Genomic DNA, 23,767 nt, shown 5'->3' on the forward strand with positions numbered 1-23,767 from the left:
AGATACTAGAAAGTCGACTTCAGGAACAGCCATAATGCTGGGTAAGACATTAATAGGCTGGAAGTCTATAAGGCAACAGCATATAAGTTTGTCTACTATGGAGGCAGAATTCTCCTGTTTATCTTTATTGTGTACTGAGTTGATTATGTACAAACAAATGTTGAAGGATATGGGTATAACTGTAAATTACCCTATAGTTGTACATGAAGATAATCAGGCAGCAATTAAAATGGCCACTAGTATTGCAGTTAAAACGAGAAGTAAACATACAGATTTGAGGTATCTTAATGTAAGAGAATCTGTACAGAGTAAATTGATACAGCTGGAATACTGTACGTTGGAGGACAATGTAGCTGATCATTTTACTAAAGCCCAAGGTGCCATTAAGCATCTACAGAGTTGTCAAAAATATGGGTTCAGATTGTGAAGGCATTACATATTTATATCACCCAAAAGGGGAGAATGTTGGGTATATGAATACTCCAACTGGTTTGGGTTGAATAAATATGTAAACCTAGGATTAAGTGCTATGTAGCTTTAAGCACAAGAAACTGCAATGTCATTGTGGGTGCGGTTGCAGGCAGCCATATAGGTAGGAGGAAGCGTGTAGCCCGGCTTCTGGATGCAACTGTATGAGCCCGGCTTCTGGATGCAACTGTATGAGCCCGGCTTCTGGATGCAACTGTCTGAGTCCGGCTTCTGGATGCACCTGGTTACTGTTCCTGGTCTGTTGCCTACTGTTGTTGGAACGTCTATCTACTTACTTTGGAGGCTACTGTGCCAGATACCATTTCACCTGAACACAAGGACTGTTTACTGGTGAGCTGTGGATTCAGCGTTAGTACTTGAGAGGAAGGTATCAGAACAAGAAGATTACAAGCAGATAAAGACATTGTATTTACTGTTTAAAGGACTTGATAACTGGATTGATAAACTGGATACTGACATATGGACTGAATGACTCTTCTTACTCTGTGTGAATTAAATATCTATTTACAACCACAAACAGTGTTTTTGTCTCAAGTGTGTGTATACTCTAGGGCCCAGCCTCTCTCTCATTTTGCTGCCTGGCTTGACTGCTGCTGTGCACTCAGCTAGGGGGTTTATCCCCAAACACTAACACTTTCTTTTTCTTTCTTTCTTCCTGTCAGATCTGGGAGGATGGTTCAAGAACGGAGACAAGACTCAGATAGCAACAACAGCTCTTTATTAGTGACTTCAGATCTGAGCGAAGAATCCCAGCCGCAGCAGCCCCTTATATAGGGCTGGCTGCGGTTAGGTAGCCAATGAAAGCGATTTGAGTTTGCCGCTCTTGGCAGGGCCAATTGCGGCAGCCCGTTTACTAGCCAATCGGATCAGTCTGCAGTGACCAATCACGATCTGCTATTCGTGGGCCAATCAGAGTTGCAGGCTTTCGAGCCTGCTAGTCCGAAATACCCCTCCCGGTTCCATTTAAGGGGTGGAGTTATATAGTCTCGCAGGTAGGCAGGTCTTCGGACCTGTCTACCCGACTTACGCAATTCCAATTGTCCATGTTCAAATTCGGGTTCAGATGGATTGTTTGTTGGATCTAGCAGGAACGGTGAACCGGTGCCATGGTTGGGGCTCTCCTCTGATGCCCCCAGGGTGATTGAGTCCCCAGCTTCGTTGCTACTGCTATGGCTCCCCGGGCTCGCTGAACCTGCTTGGCTGCTGCTTCTTGGTGAAGTGTTTGTCTGCCCAGGTTCAACTACAGCTGGTGAGCATTGCAAGCTATGGTGTGGTGATCTCGGTGTTAGTTCTGAATAAACAGGTGTTGGTTCTATTTCCAGGCTCACGGCTTCCCCTCCCACCCCCCGGTGTCGAGGCTGGGGTCAGGGATGGAAGTTGTGGTCAGTCTGGAGCGTAGCTGGTCAATGTGGCGTTTCCACGCTCTGCCATCAGTGGTCAGTAGACAGTAGGAGCGGGGACCCGTGACTTGAGTTATTTGAGCAGGAATCCAGAGGGGATCCCCAGAATTTTTTTTGCAAATACAAGGTCTCCTACCTTAAAGGTGCGATGCTTGCTGCTGGAACCCAGGGGCTTTTCCGGGGTGTAGGCAGGGTGCAAGCGGTCTAGAGGCGATCTGAGTTTCCTGGCCATCAGGAGTTCAGCTGGGCTCTTGTTAGTCATGCTGTTAGGTGTGATGTGTTGAAGAAGCAGCATTCTAGTGACTTTATCGTGGATATTACCTTGTTCCATTTTCTGTAGGGTTTTCTTTGTGAACTGAACCATTCGTTCAGCCCTACCATTCGCCACTGGATGAGCTGGCGATGTGAGTGCGTGTCGGATGCCCCGTTCAGCTAGGTATTGTTCAAAGGCTAAGGCAGTAAATTGGGGCCCATTGTCAGAGACCAGGACATCAGGTAGGCCGTGTGTTGCAAAGAGTCTGTTCAATTTCTTGATGACTGCCTCTGCAGTGATTGTTTTCATTTTATTGACCTCGAGCCAGTTAGAATACGCATCTACAGTTATTAGGAAAGTGTGGCCTCTAGTAGGTCCCGCAAAGTCAATATGAATGCGTGACCAAGGACCCCTGGGTGTTTCCCATTCTGCTGGTGGAGCTTTTGGTGGGGCTGAGTGGTTTTCCTAGCATCTGTTACAAGAGGCGACCCAGGATTCAATTTGTTTGTCCATACCTGGCCACCAGGCGTAACTTCTTGCCAGTGCTTTCATATGCACGATGCCTGGGTGTCCATCATGTAGCATTTGCAGGACTTTTTTTTGTAGTTTAGTTGGTATGACAACTCGGTCTCCCCATAAAACGCACTCTCTTTGTGAGAAAAGTTCTGTCTGTCTGTTTTTGAATGGCTTAAAGGTTTCCTTGGGTTCGTATTCTGGCCATCCCCTCTCCACCCAGCCAAGAACTCGTGCCAAACAAGAGTCTCTTTTGGTTTCAAAGACCATGTCCTGGGCCGTTAGTGGAGGTGAGGGAATTGTCTCGATTTGTAGTACTGGGAGCGTGGGAGCTGGGTCTTCCTGTGGCTCGGGTAGTGGCGAGCGGCTCAAGGCATCAGCATGAGGAATAGACTTCCCCGGGCGATATTTTAGTCGTAGGCAGCTAGGAATTCCGACCATCGCGTCATTCTGGGGGAGAGAATGTGTGGGGTAGGTTTGTCGCCCGCCAGAATGCCAAGTAATGGCTTATGATCCGTGATACTAGAAAATGGTCTCCCATATACATATTCATGAAACCTTTTAATCGCAGAGACAATAGCAAGGGCTTCCTTATCTAGGTGGCTATAGTTTCTTTCTGTTTTTGACAGAGTTCTTGAAAAAAATGCAATTGGTGCCTCTGAGCCGTTTGGTAGAACGTGGCTCAGGATGGCCCCCACCCCAAATGGTGAGGCATCACAAGTAACAGTCAAAGGGAGTGTCTCATTATATTGAATTAGCACTGCATCAGAGGTAAGGAGGTCTTTTACTTGCTGGAAGGCATGTTCCTCCCGACGTCGCCAAATCCAGGAGGCCCTTTTATCGAGTAGTCTATGAAGGGGCTCAGCAACAGTTGCCTTCTGGGGTAGGAAAATGTTATAAAAGTTAATAAGTCCCAGGAAGGCTTGGAGGTCAGTTTTGTTTTTGGGTCTTGGGGCATTTTTGATAGCTGCCAATTTCTTTTCTGTAGGGTGGATTCGTTCTTTGTCAAGAAGGTAGCCAAGAAACTCCACCCTTTCTGTGCATAGCTGGCACTTTTCCTTCTTAACCTTGAGGCCAGCATCTTTGAACCTTTGTAGGACTGTTCTGAGGCGTTTCTCTAATTGACTTTTTGTTGGGGCTGCTATTAGTACGTCATCAAAATAGGGCACGACCCCTTTTATGCCTTGTAATAGTCTCTCCATCAGGCTTTGAAAGATGCCTGGGGCTACGCTTACTCCAAACTGGAGCCTGTTGCATTTGAATGCACCATGATGTGTGACTATAGTTTGGGCTTCTGCAGTTTCGGAATCAACTGGCAGCTGTTGATACGCTTGGGCCAGATCTAATTTTGCGAATATTCTGCCACCCCCAAGTGAATGCAGGAGATGCTGAACGACTGGTACCAGATAGGCGCTCTGCTGCAGCGCGTGATTGAGGGTGGCCTTGTAGTCACCACAGATTCTCAAGGACCCGTCAGGCTTTATGGGGGTGACAATTGGTGTCTCCCATCGAGCGTGGTCAATGGGCTCTAACACGCCTTGTGCAATTAATTTGTCCAGTTGCTCGTCAATTTTGGATTTGAGAGCAAAAGGAACTCAGCGTGGCTTTAGGCGAATGGGTGCAATGTCGGGGTGAAGATTAAACGAAATAGGGGACCCCTTGTACTTGCCTAAGTTTTCGCTGAACACTTCTCGGAAATCGTGGACGAGGGCTGCCTCCCAGTCATCGTCTTCAGTATGATGGATGGCAGCCATTTCGATTCCTAATGGTGTAAACCACTGAAGGCCCATTAGACTTGGCCGGTCTCTGTCTACAATGGTGAGTGGTAGAATTGCATTATGTCCTTTGAAAGAGACCTGGAAATGGCGGGTACCTGCGACTGGAATCCGGTTAACTTGATAATCTTTCAATATGAGTCTCTGACTGCTGAGGTCTTGGTGGCGGATGTTGGGAATCAGTTGCTTGAGCGTTTTCCAGGATACCATGGATAGTGAGGACGCAGAGTCGACTTCCATGATGCGAGGTTTATTTTCGATGGTGACCTTTACATGGATTTTTTTAGCATCTAGCGATGAAGCATGGCCGATGGTGATGGTTTGATGAGCCTCTTCTCGTCTGGGCGTGCCATTAAACCTTCGGGGTCTGCTGTACTGGTTCCACTGGTTGCTAGGGCGGTCCCTCTGTGTGGTGGAGTTGCCATCATTCCTTTTTGGGCTGCTTCCTCTCCGTCTGGGACTGGAATTTCTTTTGTTTCTGCATACTTTCGCAATATGCCCTCGTTTTTTGCAAAAACGACACATGGTGTCTAAGAATCTGCATTCGGATCGAGGATGGTTTCCCCCGCATCCAGCGCATTGGTAGTTGGGTTTATGACCCCACTGGTCCCGTTGCTCATGTTCTGATCGGAGTCTGTGGACTTCTTCCTCCTCACTGTCTGAGGATGACTCGACATCTTCATGATGGGTGGTCGATGTGTACTTGTCTGAAAGTTTCCCAGCATCATTGGTGGGTTGGCGGTTGGTTCCGCTGGTTCGGTGCATTCGTGCTGCTGATTTACGAGTGGCTTCAGCTGCGGTGGCATCTGCTATGGAATCTGCAAGTGAGATGTCTCCCTTGGCCATGATCTTGCTCTGGACAGTTGGATTTCTAAGGCCAAGGACGATTCGGTCTCTCATGGTTTCTTCGAGATTGGCGAAGCCACATAAACCGCCCAGGTTCCTCAGGTCTGCCACGAAATCTCCAACACTCTCACCTTCACGCTGGTCCCTCTGATAGAACTCGTGTCTGCGAATGAGAGTTGTTACGGCTGGGGCGTAATGGTTGCACAGGATGGGAGCAAGGGTGTCCCAATCCATCGTTTTAACTTCAGCTGGTTTCGCTAATGCTTTAGCCATCTTAAAAATGGCTGGTCCACAATGGGTTAGAAAAATGGCTTGTTTCTTGCTGGGCGTGGCATCTTTTAGGTTGTTGGACTCTAGGAACATTTGAAACCTGTCCATATATGAGTCCCAGTCCTCGCTAGCTGGATCGAATGGGGCGGGTGGTATAGCTCTGCTGGCCATGTTGCCGTTGTTGCGCTCTGTCAGCCACGTGCTCCTTCAGCTAACTCAATTCCAGTAGACTTCGTTGCCTCCGAATCCCATCCTCATCGCCAGTGTTAGATCTGGGAGGATGGTTCAGAAATGGAGGCAAGACTCAGATAACAACAACAGCTCTTTATTAGTGACTTCAGATCTGAGCGAAGAATCCCAGCCGCAGCAGCCCCTTATATAGGGCTGGCTGCAGCTAGGCAGCCAATGAAAGCGATTTGAGTTTGCCGCTCTTGGAAGGGCCAATCGCGGCAGCCCATTTACTAGCCAATCGAATCAGTGTGCGGTGACCAACCACGATCTGCTATTCGCGGGCCAATCAGAGTTGCAGGCTTTCGAGCCTGCTAGTCCAGAACACTTTCTTTCTTTCTTTCTTTCTTTCTTTCTTTCCTTCTTTCTTTCTTTCTTTCTTTCTTTCTTTCTTTCTTTCTTTCTTTCTTTCTTTCTTTCTTTCTTTCTTTCTTTCTTTCTTTCTTTCTTTCTTTCTATGGATCTTTCAAGATTCACAAAGGCAATAACTTTTTTGCCTAGACTATCCTGCACTGGTAAGAAAATAAGTGCTGAATGTATCAAAATGGCAAAGCAGTCATGCAGAGACATGTTGGCATGCAGTAGAGCAGCTTGCTCAACCTTTACCCAGAGGTTTTGGAACTCAACTCTCAGGATGTCCAGTAAGCAAACACTTCTGCAGAGGCTATTGAGTCTGCAAATAAAATAGTATCCAGTGCCTCTCTGCAGGCAGAAGCACGATAGCTGTCAGCTCAGCTTACTTTCACTGACTTAACCCTGGGAAATCTGGGCACTTGCTTCTATAAAAACTGTGAAAGACATACCGCAATGCCAATGCCCATACAGCTTTGGAAGAAGCTAAAAGTGGCTTTAAAAGCCTGCAACATATAACCCGCACACAGAAGATCTCCTTTGCTATTAGAGTGATCCACGTTATTATTATTTTTTTTTGTTTTGATGCTGGCAGTCAGGATTGCTGCAATAAAAGCTAAGCATTTCTAAAGAATGATGGCATTTCAAAGCCTGTCTGTGGAGGAGCTGATCATATAATCAGAGGGGTCATCAACATCTTGTTCTATCCAGATAAAATGATCCTAGGCAGATAGTGATTTAGACCCCCTCTTGAGCAGCAAAGGACATTCTACTTCATCCTCTCCTCTCCTCTCCTCTCCCTTCTTCATTTATTTAGCAGCTTACAGTAATAAAAAGGAAGAAAATAAAAGGAGTGTAAACAGAAGTAAAAGAACAGAGCAATAAAACAAACAATGATAAAGGGACACAACGAGAATAATGCATCAATATGTAATCAAAAAGATGGATAGGTAGAGAGCAAACAACAAGAGGGAAGGGAAGTGGACTCTGCCATCAATCTAGCAGCCACCTCTAGGGTGGAATTCTCCTATTTGATCCCCAGGCCAATTGGCAGAGCCAGGACTTCAGGCTCTTGCAGAAAAATAGAAAGATGGGGATCTGACCCCTAGAATCTCCTCTTCTGCATCCCAATAGTCAGAGTCCTTTGACCAATGGAATCTGAAATGGGCCCTCTCTGCTGGTATGAGTAGGTCATACTTGTCCTAGTGAGATGAGGCAGGTATTAGTAGCTTTGATCTATGCCATTAAGAGCTTTAAAGTTCAAAACCAATGCATTGAACTCAGTGGTGGGATTCAATATTTTATTACCGGTTCTGTGGGCGTGGTTTGGTGGGTTTGGCAAGGGAAGGATACTGTAAAATCTCCAGTCAGAGGTGGTATTTGCCGCTTCTCCGAACTACTCAAAATTTCTGCTACCGGTTCTCCAGAACTGGTCAGAACCTGCTGAATCCCACCTCTGCTTGAACTGTACTTGAAAGCAGACCGGTAGCCGGTGAAGTTCATGGAGCAGAGATGTCATAAGGGCCATCCTAAGGGCCCCAAAGAATGCTCTTGTTGCTGCATTTTGCATCAGCTGAAGCTTTCAAATGGACTTCAAGGGTAGCCTCATATAGAGCACATTGAAGCAGTCCAGGTGTTGAATGACTAAGCACAGGAAGTCATTATTCAGGAAACTTTGCAACTGGTGTACATATTGGCTGTGCAAAAGCTGCCTTGGCCACATCCAAGACAGTTAAAGTATCAAGAAGAAACCAAATCCCACAAAAGTAATTTGTAGGGGAGAAAGGAGAAAGTATTATTCCTGCTATTTGTACTGTAAACAGTGCATACTGAGACTGGCCAAGATTTGCATTCATTCCATCCTGGGTGGTATCCATGCCATCTTCATTTGTGACGCAATGCTTATTGGGGTTGTGCAAAAGAATAAAAACTCCTGGATTCTCTCACTAGAGGTAAATGATTTTCCTGACCTAGAGAATGGTATGTGCCTCACACTGCAAGTTAACTACAAAAACCATATCATGGTAGGGTAAAGCTGGTCTTAAATAACGTTTTGAGGCATGATTTGCTGGGGCAAATTATTGCCAGGTTTTGCTCAATGAGGAGTTGTCTTCAGTATGCATTAGTGGAAGTAGAGCCGTTTGCTTTGGATGCAATAAAATTGAGAATGCATTTTATTTTTGATGTTCAGGAATGAGTGCAGAGAGAACTCCTCTCCAACAACTCAGTAATGACTAAATATGTCGGCAACCAAAAAATGCTGACTGACTGCTGGGAGAGTGATGGAGAAACAGGTGGGGAAGAGGAACAGAAGTGGTGATGGAGGAGAGGGCTGACTGGGATGTGAAAGAGAAGCACATCACTCTGCAAAGGGGATCGCAAGTCCCACCTTTTACTAATAATCTTACTTGGGAAAATTAATATGCATGTAATTAATTCCTGGCTTTACTTCAATGTTGTTGCAAGTTCCACTTCAGGGCATTCTGATGAGTAAATATGGGGAGTGTTTTCTAACTGAGGTCAGTTGCTGGCAGAACAGCCTAATGGTGGGAGGAATGTCCATTTGAGTGGGCCTGAAAATACTGAGTTCACTTGCAGGGTATTTCCATTAGGGCAAAGACACAGGAAGATACTAGACTTTAGAGCATCTAAAAGGACTGATCAAGATTTAAAAGTACAAACAAGCATTTGCTTTGTCAAAATAAGCTTAAAAAGAGATTTTTTTTTTAAAAAAAAGATTTTTAAAACAATGCTGAATAGATCTCTCAGGAAAAAAAACTAAGAACAAAAGGGGCTTAATATCCAACATTTGAATTTATGTACTTATCTACAAGGCTGTATCATTATCATCCTTGAATAATGAATTATAATTGTAGTTTATAAGTATCTGGGTAGAATCCAGACCAAGTAAGTCAAACTTAGATCTGATTGAAATTGATGACTCGAATTAGTGTATTACATGTCAATGGAAACTAAGGGGCCAATATGGGTACCCATAGTAGCAAGAATTTATAGCAGGTTGATAAGTCAAGAACCCAGCAATTAAATAACTAGTAGGGCAATAGTATAAAGGCACTTGTTCCCTTCTCATAAACAAACGAACAAATAAATCCCTGTTTCTGGATAAGTTGGGTCGGCATTATTTGACTACTCTTCTTCCTGTCTCACTAGACCCTCTTCCCGGGGGCTTTCCAGGGTCAGGATTTTCCCATCTCAAAAGTAATTATGGCAAAATAGAAAGAGAAATTAGGTTTTTGCCCTTCAAAGCTAAAATCCAATATCTTTAATAGAAGGTTCCATTATTAATTATGTATAGGGCTCAATAATTATCTATCTGGCTTCTTAATCTAAAAAATACTCTGCATAGCTCTTGATGTTAGTTTGTGGCAATGTAACCTCTCCTGTATTCTGTATCTTTTTCTGCCTATAATATATGACAAAGTCCTGTGTTCACATAGGCCTTCTCCTTAGGAACTAATTCAGGATTGTGACAGCTTTCCCAATTTAGCCCCAACCTCAGTTCAAGATGTCTACAGCTACAATTCCCATTATCCCCAATTAGTTTGAGGATATTTAAGGGAGGTGTTGGGATTCCCATGTTTTATGCGTGAAAGCGTTTTGAACTAAGTCATAACATCCTTGGGACTTTTTTCTTACATATACAGTATATAGTGCACTGATCTTAAGATATTTGTCTATATTAGTGGAAGAAGAACTAGAAGGCCAGATCCTCACCCAAGCTATCAACTATGGGGATCTCACTTCACAACCTTTTGAGAGGCAATTCCCTAATTTGGCATTAGAAAATATTTTAAATCAACTTTTAATAATGTGCCTCATGACTGACAATACAGTGAAAAATCCTTAGTGCAATGACAGCGAAGCTTTGAAATGCATGTCAGAGGTGACACACCCTGATGACATGGCACTGTTCATCAACACCAATAACTATTTTCAAAAATCACACCCCATTCTTGTGCGATTTTTGGAGGCTGTGGATATCAACAAGAATGGGGTATGTTCTTGCCCAGCCTCCAGACCCTTCAGAAACAGTAGGAGGGGGTCTTATTAGGTAGACAAACAAAAAACAGGCATGGTGCACACCTAAAGCTACTTTTATCGGAGCAGCAGCTATAATAAACAGGAGCCTATGAAGGTCTTGCATAAGAATTTAAAGGAGTCTATTTGAGGTATTTTCACTTTCTTAGAGTGGGCTCATCTCATTCTTCTGACATTGCCTTGGTAGTGGATCTTCCTTCTGTCCTTCAAAAGCAACCTATTTAATCACGACAGTTAGTTTATATGCGGTCTTGACAAAAAATAATAATGATGGGATAAAAAATGCAACAGTAAATGCGTAAAGAAATGTATGACAAATTTGTATAAGTCTCATACATTTATATGAACCTTGCCATTTAATGTTGTTTGGACCTTCAGAAAAAAGCAATGGGATTTTCTTATACCTCTCTCCTTACACATATGTCTGAACACATTATAACTCTCAAAATTTGGCATCCATCAGAACAGTCGGTTGGATTTCTGCACAAGCCCTTGCTCCTCAATTCATTAATCTGTTTCCATTAATTTTGAATATAAAATGTAAACTCTAGGCCAGGCAATTGTGCATTAAGTAGATGTAAAACAAAATAATGGCTGAGCACCAGTTTCTTTCTTTGAGGGTGGAGGAGAAAGACATTTTAAAAAACGCAGGGCTATTCTAGTGTTATCTGATTATGACATTATCTTTGTGTTTCTCCTGGAATTCTTCATAATACTGTTTTATTGGACCCGAAGACAAACCCAGATGCTAGTCCTTAATTCATTTTTAAATAAAAATAGTGGCCAGTACTGAAAAATATATGTTTATTATTAAGCAAGCAAATTGTGATTATGAGGCAGCAATACTGTGATTAGTTTGAAAAAATTATTTACACTGATTAAAGGCACCAATATGAAGGCCTTGTTCCCAGAACGGTTCCATTTAGCACTTGACACATAATCGGGCTTCTCCTTTTCAGTGTAATATCTCCATTGAAATATAATTATTTTACATATTGCTCAACTGAACGCCCTTATAAACAGGCTGGTAGGGGAACTCACCCAGGAGATTGTCAGAAGATCATGACAATCTGCACAATTGATGTCCGTGCTAAAGATGTTGTAGTCAAGCTTACAGCACAGAAGGTAATTTGTTGCAGAGCAATTACCCTAATGTATTTCTAAAAGCATAAAATAAAGGACAATTTCATTTGTTGAAAAGATGCTTGGGTTGCTTATGTATCGTGGTGACAGAATATTTTGATTCAGTCAATTTCCATTCTTTTTCTTTGACTTCAGATTGTAGATAATTACATTTACCAGCTGAAAAGAATGCTATTTAAATGCGGGTATATGTATGTCCAAATGTTTAAAGGGCCTATTAAAAATGTAGGTTATAAAGAGACAGCAGGTTCTCTGTGATCTGTCCCGGATCTACAAAATGTTGCTATGAAAAGTGAGCAGATATTACTATAGACGGCTTTGCAATTTAACTCGTACAAATTGCAGTTTGTATTATGGCACCTTCTGCTTTTAAGGTACATTAGTGCTGCTAGAACTGATGTTATTATTCCTTCCTAAAGAGAACGATAATTGGAAAATGCTTTTTCTCTCAGGATATTTGCTGTAGGATCAAGTTTGCATAAGGCACCGGCAGTAAACTGTTTAGAAGAAGGCCTTCTCACCAGCTCCTTAACGTGGTGATTATTATCTACCCACTTTATTCTCGCCCAAAAAGGAGAAGGTAGTGAAGAAACTGCTTGTTTTCCATAGCATGTTTTTAGCAGGTGGCTTACATGAAGGCATCTAGCTAACACCTCTCAAGTGTAAGAATGGGAGCGTTACCAAGTATTTTGGTCATTAACCAGTGTCAATTGAGTGAGCTATCTAACTGATTTGGCCTAGATCATATGACATGGTCATTAAATGTTTGTATTCATTAAGCTAAGTTAAAAAATTTACATTGTTCCTACTCTTCCTGGAAAGGACTGCTTATTCAGTTATTATAGTGGAAAGAAAAACCTGGAACCTATTAATCAGATGTAAGTCTTCGCATGCATTAGAAAAGTAGAATCCTGACTAGGTTTTGCAGACCTTCAATTTGTCCAGGCACAGCAGGAGGAAAGTCGATAGTGAGATGGGCGATATATAAATTTAATACATTACTAAGTCTAAATTTTCAATTGTACCGAAAGTGCACCTAGTGAGGAATTTAACTTCTACTGATTCTTTACAATAGAACTTGGCCGGTATTATTGTGGCTTATGGATGGAAACAAAAATCCCAATTTTTATATGCCTATTTAGTTCAGTAGGATTCTGAAACAAAATTCTATCAACTGTGCCTTCGCAGAAGTGAAACCAGGGAATTTTGCAACGCAGCTGATACTTAAATAAATTGATTTAAATTAAATTAAGGAGCTGATGTCTCTTTAAAATGGTTTTAATTAACAAATCAGTAATATTAAAAATGAAGTTTAATATTAAAAAGTTTTCATCATCACATTATGGCATCCTTTGTAAAATAGGGAAGTTTTTCCCCCATCAGTTTTACATTCCACAGCCACAATATTTCTGAAGATTTTCAATTTAGCTTTAGCAAATTGTATGATTTAGAGAAGATTCTGAATTTGTGGTATCAGGGTTATGAGAAAGGCCAACCTTATGTGAAATGTTGGCATTTATGACACTGCAAAGTTTGAAGAAGCCTGTTGTGAGTCACTGATTTTTATCTTTCTTAAAATATTACAACTTTTCATAGATGCATTAGTATGCCCTGATTATTAACTGCTTTGACATTTCTAATTTTGAAGGGCTAATTATTGCCAGAAGCAGTTGTCACTAATTTATGGAGCATTCTAGTAAGAATTTTTGAATTAAATAAAACTATTATTTCTCACCAAGGCCTAGCTAGATGGCAGTATCTATTCAACCATACCTCTTCTTTTAAAGCTAAGTACAATTGGATCTGGCTGATATTTGTATAGGGATCACACAAACCACAAAAACCAAACACCCCCCCCCACCACAAAAAAAAACCCAACCCCCCCCCCTCCCCCCCCCCCCCCCCCCCCCCCCCCCCCCCCCCCCCCCACCCCCCCCCCCCCCCCCCCCCCCCCCCCCCCCCCCCCCCCCCCCCCCCCCCCCCCCCCCCCCCCCCCCCCCCCCCCCCCCCCCCCCAACCAAGCCCCCCCCAACCCCCCCCCCCCACCCCCACCCCCCCCCCCCCCCCAACCCCCCCCCCCCCCCCCCCCCCCCCCCCCCCCCCCCCCCCCCCCCCCCCCCCCCCCCCCCCCCCCCAACCCCAAGGGAATATCAGGCTTGTAGGCTAGATGGGGAACTTGAAAAGACCACTTCAATTTTGTTCCCAGGATGATTATAATTCCATGAAATTACTAGGAGCTGAGGTAAACTAAAGAGAGTCTTTCTCTTTAGGGTTGCCTTAAGATAGAAAAGGATCAGGATTTTGCTCCCTGGCTGTTTGATAGACCTTAGCAGGTAATTGTCAATCCCAGTTCCTTAAGGCCAACTCATTAGCTCAATCCTTGGTATTTCCAGTTCTTAATGGAAACAGCCAGCAGTGATTAACAATTTTTTTACATGATGGATAAGCCTATGTGTTTTCACACTATGTCATAAATGTTAAAAAGTAGACATAGTTTTGAATTACTAAAATACTCTCAATTTTAAAAAAAACCATTTCAATATTGGAAAGCCTCATGTGTAAATACAAAGATCTTGCTAAATTTAGCTTTAATGCAGATTCTGCCATTTAAAATTAAATTAAATTTGGGTCAATGGGCATCACCTGCTGGTTTAAAAAAATGATATGAACTGTAATTATTCCTATGTGTAATGAAATTTTGATTTATAGATGATGGTGGACCAACTGCCCAAAATATACCACACTGTTTATTAAATAACCCAAGCAAAGAACAAACTTCGTCATCCATTTTCTTACATATTTGCTTGTAATGTTTATAGATTTGCTTGTTTTGCTGTGTGACCCACTTGTGCGCCAGCTGATGAACAGATGACCTGATATTGTCTTGTAGAATTCTTTGATAATAACACAGATTTCATACTTCCTTCAATAATAAATCATCCAGATCCTGAGATAGCAAAATGTCTCCAAATTATGAGATTCCCACTTTCACAGTTGATAGCGGGTATGAAAATTGTATCATAGTATAGTGGTTAGTTTCTGTCAGATGTAAGAAAACCTGGAAAATTCATGTTTTTGCTTATCCTTTCATACATTTTCTTTAGAATTTGGAGAACTTTTCCAGAACATGGATGCTCATGCTTTTTGGTAATATTGAGATAAAGATCGGTGCTCTTCTTAGTATCTATGTTAAATAAAGAGGATGTTCTTGAAGAACAAAGGAAAGATTTTCTACCAAGGCAACAATAAATGAAACTTGAGCCCAGCCAAGAAAGGGATTTGTGAAACACCTCAGAGGCCCTCCACCTAATTCTCATTAATATAAAAGAAGAAGGGAAGAAGCACATTAAATCTGTAACATTATCTAACTACTACTATTCTAATAAAAGTAGCTCTAGGTCTGTATGAGGCCTTGCAGGTTTCCTAGGCTGGTCTGCCTTATAGGGCTTACAGTGAGGCATGGCTATTTATTACTCTCCAGCAAATCCCACATTTACACTATATTGTCCTTGTTTTTGTCTTATTTTGGGAATTTATTCTTTAAAAAAAACTGGTCTCTAACTGTAAATTTAGAAGTCATTAGATTTCAGAAAATTCTTTTGAAGACATCATGATGTGCCTGTAGAATCTCTGTGATAAAAAGTTGACAATGATTAAGGGAGCTAAACTTCATGAGATTTAAGTAAGGGAGGCTTGGTTTAATGAATTACTCACACAATTGGCCCTAGTTATTCTTTTAATTCAGGAACTGAAGTGACTAAACTGGACAAATTACTTTTTTATGCTTGGGTGGTTTTATATATGAAATAAATAAATGTTGGTGTTATGAGCAAATAAAAGTATTAGTACATTAGTAGTTCAACATGGAGCTCAAAGATTATGGGTGGCTTGGCCTACTTACAATTACAATCAAGGTATAGTAAAGATATGAAAGAATGGTGTATTAGTAAACGGAAAACAGAATTAGATAAAATATTATTAGGAGCGGACGAGAAATTGATTAAAAAAATTTCAAGTACTATTGGAATGTAAATTGGAAGAAGAAAAGGTGAAAGAAACGATGCAGGCCTGGATGAAAGATTTTGGATATAAATTTGGAAGATTAGCAAATTTTATGGGACAGAAATAGGAAAATTACCCTGGCAGTATCATATAAAGAACATTTACTAAAAATGTTTTATCGATGGCACATCCTGCCATCAAAACTAGCAAAAATTTATCCAAAATTATCTCCTAAATGCTGAAATGCAGTAAAGAAATTGGAACATATTACCATGTATGGTGGAAATGTGAAAAAGCCCAAACATATTGGCTGAAAATCAGAAACTGGTTAGAAGAGATGTGTAAAATTAAAATAGAGTTCAGACCTGAAATTTTCTTATTAGGAATCAATGTGGGGAAATATAATAAAGAGATAATATATTTAATAATCCATGTCACCACTGCCATGAGACTAGCTCTTGCCCAGAGATGGAAAGGAAATGATATGCCAGAAGAGATGGAAACAATTAGAAAAATTTGGTCATGAGCTGAAATGGATAGAATAACTCAAGAATTAAAAGTTAAGACTGACTCTGATTATTACAGAATTTGGGAGAAGTTTTACCACTGGTTTAAAAAAAGAAAGGAGTAACTCTAGCAAAGATGATTAATATTTATGTACATATGTAAATTTGTATTTTTTGTTATATATGCACCGCATTCATTCTTTTTAATGTTTTTTTTTCTGTTTGTTGTTCAACAATAAAATTATAAAAAAAGATTATGGGTGGCTTTATATATGAAATAAATGTTGGTGTGGGTGGCTTGCTTTATATATGAACTAAATAACTGTGGGTAGCTTTATATATGAAATAGATAAATATTGGTATTATTTGTTCACTCATGAAGAAATAAACGTGCTAGCACATTAATAGTTCAACATGGAGCTCGAAAATATGATGCACAAACACAAACATGGTGCACACAGGTCACAAGCTCTATGTGTACCTTTGTCTATTTTGCCTTCTTAGTAGACTTGCATGGTATTGGTTAAGGTGACAACAATTGGTGACAACATCCTTTCTTAAAATACAAGTTTATCTAGATTTTTCTAATATCAGGAGTACATAAAACTGCATGAAACTTAATATGTTACAGGCAAGAACAACGGGTGCCTTTGTTTCTTTGCTTGTCAACATAAATTAAATGCAGATATCATTGCAGCATCTACCAAGATCTCTTGGTTCCAGAAATTAGTAGTTTCTTACTCCCCTTAATGGGCATTCTGCTAAAACAAAGAAATAACTGTTCTAGAACTGCACTGAGCAAAAAATCCATCCCTACTGAACACACCTTATTTTGTGTCAGTGCAACGCATAATAGCAATCGAAGAAGGAAATTTGCAACCCTTTGCTGAAACTGTTTACCCTCACAAAGCCTTTAAGGGAGTCCTGATGTTTTCCGCATTGTAGGAAACAGCTGTCTCTGTCTCCCGCGGCTGTCTGCTTGCCTGATAACAAGGCAGATGGCAGACCATAGCTAAGGTGTGTCTGCTGAACACAGGACGAACTTTCCTAGGTTCCAGGAAGCACAGCTGCCAACCCACTATTGTGATGCTGATAATGCTCCTTGCTGGATGTGAGATACGAGAAGCCTGACACGAAGCCCGGTGTGCAAGGGAGGGGGGGGTGTTAGGATTTTTAAGGCACCAAATAAGCTTGGAAAGAGTCAAGAATCATTTTCAGGCCGAGCTTCATGAAAATATGGATGCCGCATTAATTCAAGGGTCTTCAAACTTGGCAAGTTTAAGACTTGTGGACTTCAACTCCCAGAATTCCTGAGCGAACATGACTGGAGGAGGAATTCTGGGAGTTGAAGTCCACAAGTCTTAAAGTTGTCAAGTTTGAAGACCCCTGCACTAATGAGAGACAAATCAGAGGATACTGAGAATGAGCAGGATTGGTTTGTCACATGGAAAAAACATAGTTCATGTAGGTGAGGTAGTAATTGCTTAAGTTTTACAGAGTATAAACAGGAAACGTATAGTAGCAGCATAAACCATTCTGTTCCAGGAGCAGTGATATTGCCTATTTAGTTTCCAGCTGATCCCTTATTTAACTAATCACAATCAAGATTCTTGTACAATATCATCCCTCTCCCACCCCCACCCCCACACACTCCTATCCCATTGCTTTACCTGGTGTATCATCTGGAAGTCCTTTCTCCAAACATTCATTTCAATGAAAATGTCCCACAGGATACCATTCCCCACGATCTTGTCAGAGCTGAAGAAGCTTCTTGGATGAGAAGTGAAATGTCTTTTCAAGAAAGTCCAATGGCCTCCCGAAAAAGCACCTTTGGGACTATCATGACCTGGATGACTGTGAATCTTTACAGACGTTCAGTGAAAATCTTCTGTCTTGGGTTTCGGCCTTTTTGCCTTAAACCATAGAGCAGGGGTTCTCACACTTACCAACTTTAAGACTTGTGGACCTCAACTCCCAGAATTCTCCAGCCAGCATTGAAGTCCACAAGTCTTAAAGTTGCTAAGTTTGGAGACCTCTGCCATAAAGAAACAATTTCAGAGTAAAGAGCTTCATTCTGAGCTAAGGGGAAAAGGATTGCATCATACAAAGCCCAGAGCTATCATAAAGAACTGTACAGGGAAGAATCCAAGAATCCATCATTAGATCTCTATTTCATGTTTTGCTGAAGGTTTTGTATCTCCATCAGTCTTAACTGATAAGAAACAACACTAGGCATTTTGTCCTGCTTCAGTTAATACAGTTAGTCCTTGGCTTACAATTGTTCATTTATTCATTTATTCACAGTGGGAGTCTTCAAACTTGACAGCTTTAAGACTTGTGGACTTCAACTCCCAGAATTCATCCTCCAGTCATCTTAGCTCAGGAATTCTGGGAGTTGAAGTCCACAAGTCTTAAAATTCCCAAGTTTGAAGATCCTTGGTTCACAGTTACAATGGCACTGAAAAAAGTGACTTATGACCATTTTTCACAGTTACAACCTTTGCAGTTATGTGATCAAAATTCAGATGCTTGGCAACTGGCTCATACTTATGACTGTTGCAGTGTCCAGGGGTCATGCCATCACTTTTTGCAACTTTCTGACAAGCAAAGACAATAGGGAAGCAAATTCACTTAACAACCAGGTTGGTAACTTATCAACTGCAGTGATTCACTTAACAGTATCAAGAAAGGTTGTAAAATGGGGCAAAACTCACTTGACAAATGTCTCACTTAGACACAGCCAAATTTGGGGGTCTTTTGTGGTCATGAGTCAAGGACTATCTGTACTTCATTGTTTGTCACAGGTTTTGTATCTCCACCAGCTCTTAATGGATAAGAAGGAACAATACTAATTTGTTGTCCTGCTTCTATTATATTTATCAGCAAATAACAGTTCTTCCTAAACAGCTTTACAGTATACATTTGCAAAGAAAAACATAGTATGTTTTATTTAAAAACAAGAAGACAAACCAATTGTCTTGGATCTTTCTCATAGGCTGTTATTGAAGAACAAAAACAACAACTAAAATGTATAAAAGAAATACAGTAACAGCTCAAACTTCTTTTCAAATAAGAAAATTGTTTTCTTCCCTTTTTATCATAGTGTGAGACATTTTCTATCATTATAAAGAAAGTGCTAGATAATATTTTCTTTTAGAAATAAAGTGCTCTCTCTCTCTCTGCATATTATATACCCCCATGTAAGAAAGCATAAGTGGGTGAACTTTGCCAAATGAGTGGAAAGTTGCAGGATTAATTATATCATAGTATAAGCCAAAAGATCAATGTACATACAGGTGAAACTCAAAAAATCAGAATATTGTGCAAAAGTTCATTTATTTCAGTAATGCAATTTAAAAGGTGAACCTAATATATGAGATAGACGCATTACATAAAAACCAAGATAGTTCAAGCCATGATGTACCATAATTGAGATGATTATGGCTTACAGCTCATGAAAACCCCAAATCCACAATCTCAGAAAATTAGAATATTGTGAAAAGGTTCAATATTCTAGGCTCAAAGTGTCCCACTCTAATCAGCTAATGAAGTCATAACACCTGCAAAGGGTTCCTGAGCCTTTAAATGGTCTCTCAGTCAGGTTCGGTAGGAATCACAATCATGGGAAAGACTGCTGACCTGACAGTTGTCCAGAAAACCATCATTGACACCCCCCATAAGGAGGGAAAGCCTCAAAAGGTAAATGCAAAAGAAGTTGGATGTTCCCAACGTGCTGTATCAAAGCACATTAATAGAAAGTTATGTGGAAGGGAAAAGTGTGGAAGAAAAAGGTGCACAAGCAGTAGGGATGACCGCAGCCAGGAAAGGATTGTCAGGAAAAGGCCATTCAAAAGTATTGGGGACTTTCACAAGGAGTTGACTGAGGCTGGAGTCAGTGCATCAAGAGCCACCAAACACAGACGGATCCCGGACATGGGCTTCAAATGTCGTATTCATCTTGTCAAGCCGCTCCTGAACAACAAACAACGTCAGAAGCATCTTACCTGGGCTAAGGAACAACAGAACTGGTCTGTTGCTCAGTGGTCCAAAGTCCTCTTTTCTGATGAGAGCAACTTTTGCATCTAATTTGAAAACCAAGGACCCAGAGTCTGGAGGAAGAATGGAGAGGCACACACTGCAAGATGCTGGAAGTCCAGTGTGAAGTTTCCACAGTCTGTGTTGATTTAGGGAGCCATGTCATCTGCTGGTGTTGGTCCACTGTGCTTCATAAAGTCCAGGGTCAACGCAACTGTCTACCAGGAGATTTTGGAGCACTTCATGTTTTCTTCCACAGATGAGCTTTATGGGGATGTTGACTTCATTTTCCAGCAGGACTTGGCACCTGCCCACACTGCCAAAAGCACCAAAACCTGGTTCAATGACCGTGGGATTACTGTGCTTGATTGGCCAGCAAACTCGCCTGGACCTGAATCCCATAGAGAATCTATGGGGCATTGCCAAGAGAAAGATGAGAGACATGAGACCGAACAATGCAGAAGAGCTGAAGGCTGCTACTGAAGCATCCTGGTCTTCCATAACACCTCAGCAGTGCCACAGGCTGATAGCTTCCACGCCATGCCGCATTGAGGCAGTAATTCCTGCAAAAGGGGCCCAAACCAAGTACTGAGTACATATACATGCTTATACTTTTCAGAGGTCCGATGTTGTTCTATGTACAATCCTTGTTTTATTGATTGCATGTAATATTCTAATTTTCTGAGATTGTGGATTTGGGGTTTTCATGAGCTGTAAGCCATAATCATCACAATTATGACAAATCACGGCTTGAACTGTCTTGCTTTGCATGTAATGAGTCTATCTCATATATTAGTTTCACCTTTTAAGTTGCATTACTGAAATAAATGAACTTTTGCATGATATTCTAATTTTTCAAGTTTCACCTGTACAGGGAGAACATGTGAGAACGGGGGATAACGTCTTGAGAAATTTAAGGAGGAGAAAAGATCATTACAATTAGGTGAAGGCAAATGTTTCCCACCTTTCAGCAGCTAATGGGGACAGATATACTAGCAAAGTATCAGGACAGTGGATTTATAGTAATAATTAACCCAAGCTTTGAAAATCATGGGAAATGATCTAGAAGAAAACTACTAATGTAAATCCTTTTATGAAAGTCAAAAATCTCAGCAGACAAAGGTTAATTTTAATAGCAATAGCACTTAAACTTATATACTGCTCCATAGTGTTTTACAACACTCTCTGAGAGGTTTACAGAATTGGCATATTGTCCCCAACAATCTGGCTCCTTATTTTACCCACCTCGGAAGGATGGAAGATTAAGTCAACCTTGAGCCTGTCAGGGTCAAACTACAGGCTGTGGACCGAGTCAGCCTGCAATACTACATTCTAATCACTGCGTCACCACAACTCATCTTAAAGGTGAAGGAGATGAAACTCAAGGATGAACAAGAAGACTGAGGGAGAAGAAGAGAATTGAGGGCAAGATGAAAGATCTAGTAACATCCAGTCTATCATGAAAGATGAAAGCAAAAAAGATTTATCCAAGCTGGATGTCAGTTCCTATGTCAACAAATTTCTCCAATGAAGCTGAAGAAACAGTGGAGAAGAGAAGCTCGCACTATGACCTAGGGAAAAACTAATGTCATCAAAAGGCAATGTATAACCTGCGTACCTTGGGTATGGGGATTTATTTGAAAGCATCCAGCTCCACAATTTATAATGAACATAATAAATAGAACATAAACTGTGGGAGTAAATTTCATAAGGTGGCAGTGGGGACAGGATGTTGCAAAAAAGGAGTTCCACAAATAAGACTGTATTGCAAGAAATATCCAGCTAGTTCAGTTCCAAGCCAGGAGAAAAACACTGGAAACATGGAGGCTGATTGGAAAGATGGTTTAATGATGAAGCAGAAGCATCATGCACAGGGTTCTGGTGCAGCTGACCACATGGAATTGAGAGTGAGGGGGTTTTATACCTTCTCTTGGGCTTTGAACTTGAGCTTCCTGTTCCTGTGCAAGAACATGTATTCTATTGGCTGTTATAGGGGTCATAGCTGGCTCTGTTGTCTGAGCTCCCAAGTTTGGTTGAAGTTTGGAGCTGATGCAATGTCCTTAGGAGATCGTGCAATATGGTGAGCTCTGCTGCTAGATGGTAGTGGGTTAATCCTATTATGTCCTAAAGGGTCATGTCTTCATCCCATCACTCTGGAGCTGAAGGTCTTTTGTTTTGTAGATAGGCTGGTTCAATCTTTCTCAATGGGCACAAAATATCTGCTGGAAGGCGGGAGCTGGGGCTCTGAGTTTCTGTCTCCCTTAAGTCCCTCCTCCCAGCAGATATTTTGTGCCCATTGAGAAAAATTGGACCATCCTATCTACAAAACAAAAGACCTTCAGCTCCAGAGTGATTCTCTTTTAGGGGAAATATTTTTTTCCTGCCTTTTAAAATATTTCTCAAAATATTTCATTCTTCTAGGAGGGGAATAGCTTCCCACAGCTGTTTATGTGAATGAGATGATCTGTGGGATGCAGGCAGGCGGGATGCAGGAGTTGAGTTTTATGTGAGAAGAAGCAAGCCAGTCCAGATGTGGGATGTGGGAGAGACATATTTTCAGAGAGGCTGATCTTAATTGACAGGTTTGAAGTCTGCCTGGGAATTTACTCTGGCGGTTTTCAAGATTGTACTTTCACCACCAACTAACACCAAAGAGGCCTCTTGGAAATCCAGGTGTTTCTTGTCTTTGTTTGTTTGTCTGTTTGTTTGTCAGCTGTCGGGGATTTCACAGTATCTTTTCTTTTCCCATGTGTATTTATTGTGTTGAATCCAGGCAGTTTGGAACAAATAAGACCAGATAGACCACAACTCAGTAAATTATTAGTTCCTTTTTAATGTCTACTTAGGGGGCAAAAATCACGCCGTGCTTTCTTGGTGAGATGAGTGCTTTGGGTATTTACTCCATTGCATAAAGCTGATCCTTTCTCCTCAAAATGTCTTTGCAATTATTGTAATTTCCAGGTTGCATGGCAAGCCAGGTGAAAGTTTGGGAAGAGCAACATGGGAGAAGGTCCTAGCAGCTGCTGGCTGAAATTTAGTACTCACCAGTCTGAGGGTATCTTATCACTTTTTATTAAAAATATGATTTTAAAAAAACCCCTCAGGTTATTTGTCAGAGGGCTATCTATCCTAGCCTCATTAGAACTAAGTAAAAAGCTAGGGTATGTTTTCTTTTTTATAAACCACTTTAGAAAAGAGGGATCAATGGGCAGGTACATTAGTTCAACTCATGCGGCATTTATGATGGTCCATTTAATCTAGAAATAACCACTGAGATTTTATTTGGTTAGTTGCAGTTAAGGATTGTGATAAGAATGCCTGTATCTCTCAGAAGCTTTTATTTCTTTATTTATTATGAAATTTATTTGCCATTCATCTCATATTCAATTACTCTGGTCAGTTTGCAACATAAAAACATTTTTAAAAAAGCATTAAAACCGTCAATCATAAAAAAAAAACAGTTGTTTCTGGAAGCCTTTTCAATGTAGTTGCTTGAACACACCTTCAGGTTGTTCCTCTGCTCTAAGGGCAGGTTCCAGATCTTCTCCAAATCAAGTGCTTAACATTTGGTAGCAAGCATGAAGCATCAATGATGTAGCTTCTTCTTTCTTTCTTTCTTTCTTTCTTTCTTTCTTTCTTTCTTTCTTTCTTTCTTTCTTTCTTTTTTAAATTTTTATTGGTTTTGAAGACAAACATAGACAAACAAAACATAAAAACATCAAGCCATCTTCCATATATATATACATACAGTGTGTCGGTTGGTTTACAAATTGTTTTCTGCTTCCATTTCATAGTCTTCAATTACAATTGCATTGTATATTCTCATATTTTCAATCAAATACTAAATACTTTAATATCATTGTTAATCAATCATTTGACTATATTTTTATTCATTTA

The 23,767-nt window shown here is 41.0% G+C and overlaps 1 long non-coding RNA gene across 1 annotated transcript in view; it reads right to left on the minus strand.

Annotated features, from left to right (window-relative positions):
- LOC148127968 (uncharacterized) overlaps positions 1-17,627 on the minus strand; it is a 49,438-nt gene extending 31,811 nt beyond the window's left edge. Inside the window, exon 1 of the long non-coding RNA XR_015740753.1 lies at positions 17,506-17,627. This is a non-coding gene — a long non-coding RNA (uncharacterized LOC148127968). The remainder of the gene's footprint in view (positions 1-17,505) is intronic.
- Between the last annotated feature and the right edge of the window lie 6,140 nt (positions 17,628-23,767).

Source organism: Pseudonaja textilis, chromosome 1 (assembly GCF_049901715.1).
Source record: "Pseudonaja textilis isolate UNSWEBS1 chromosome 1, rPseTex1.2, whole genome shotgun sequence".
NCBI lineage: Eukaryota > Metazoa > Chordata > Lepidosauria > Squamata > Elapidae > Pseudonaja > Pseudonaja textilis.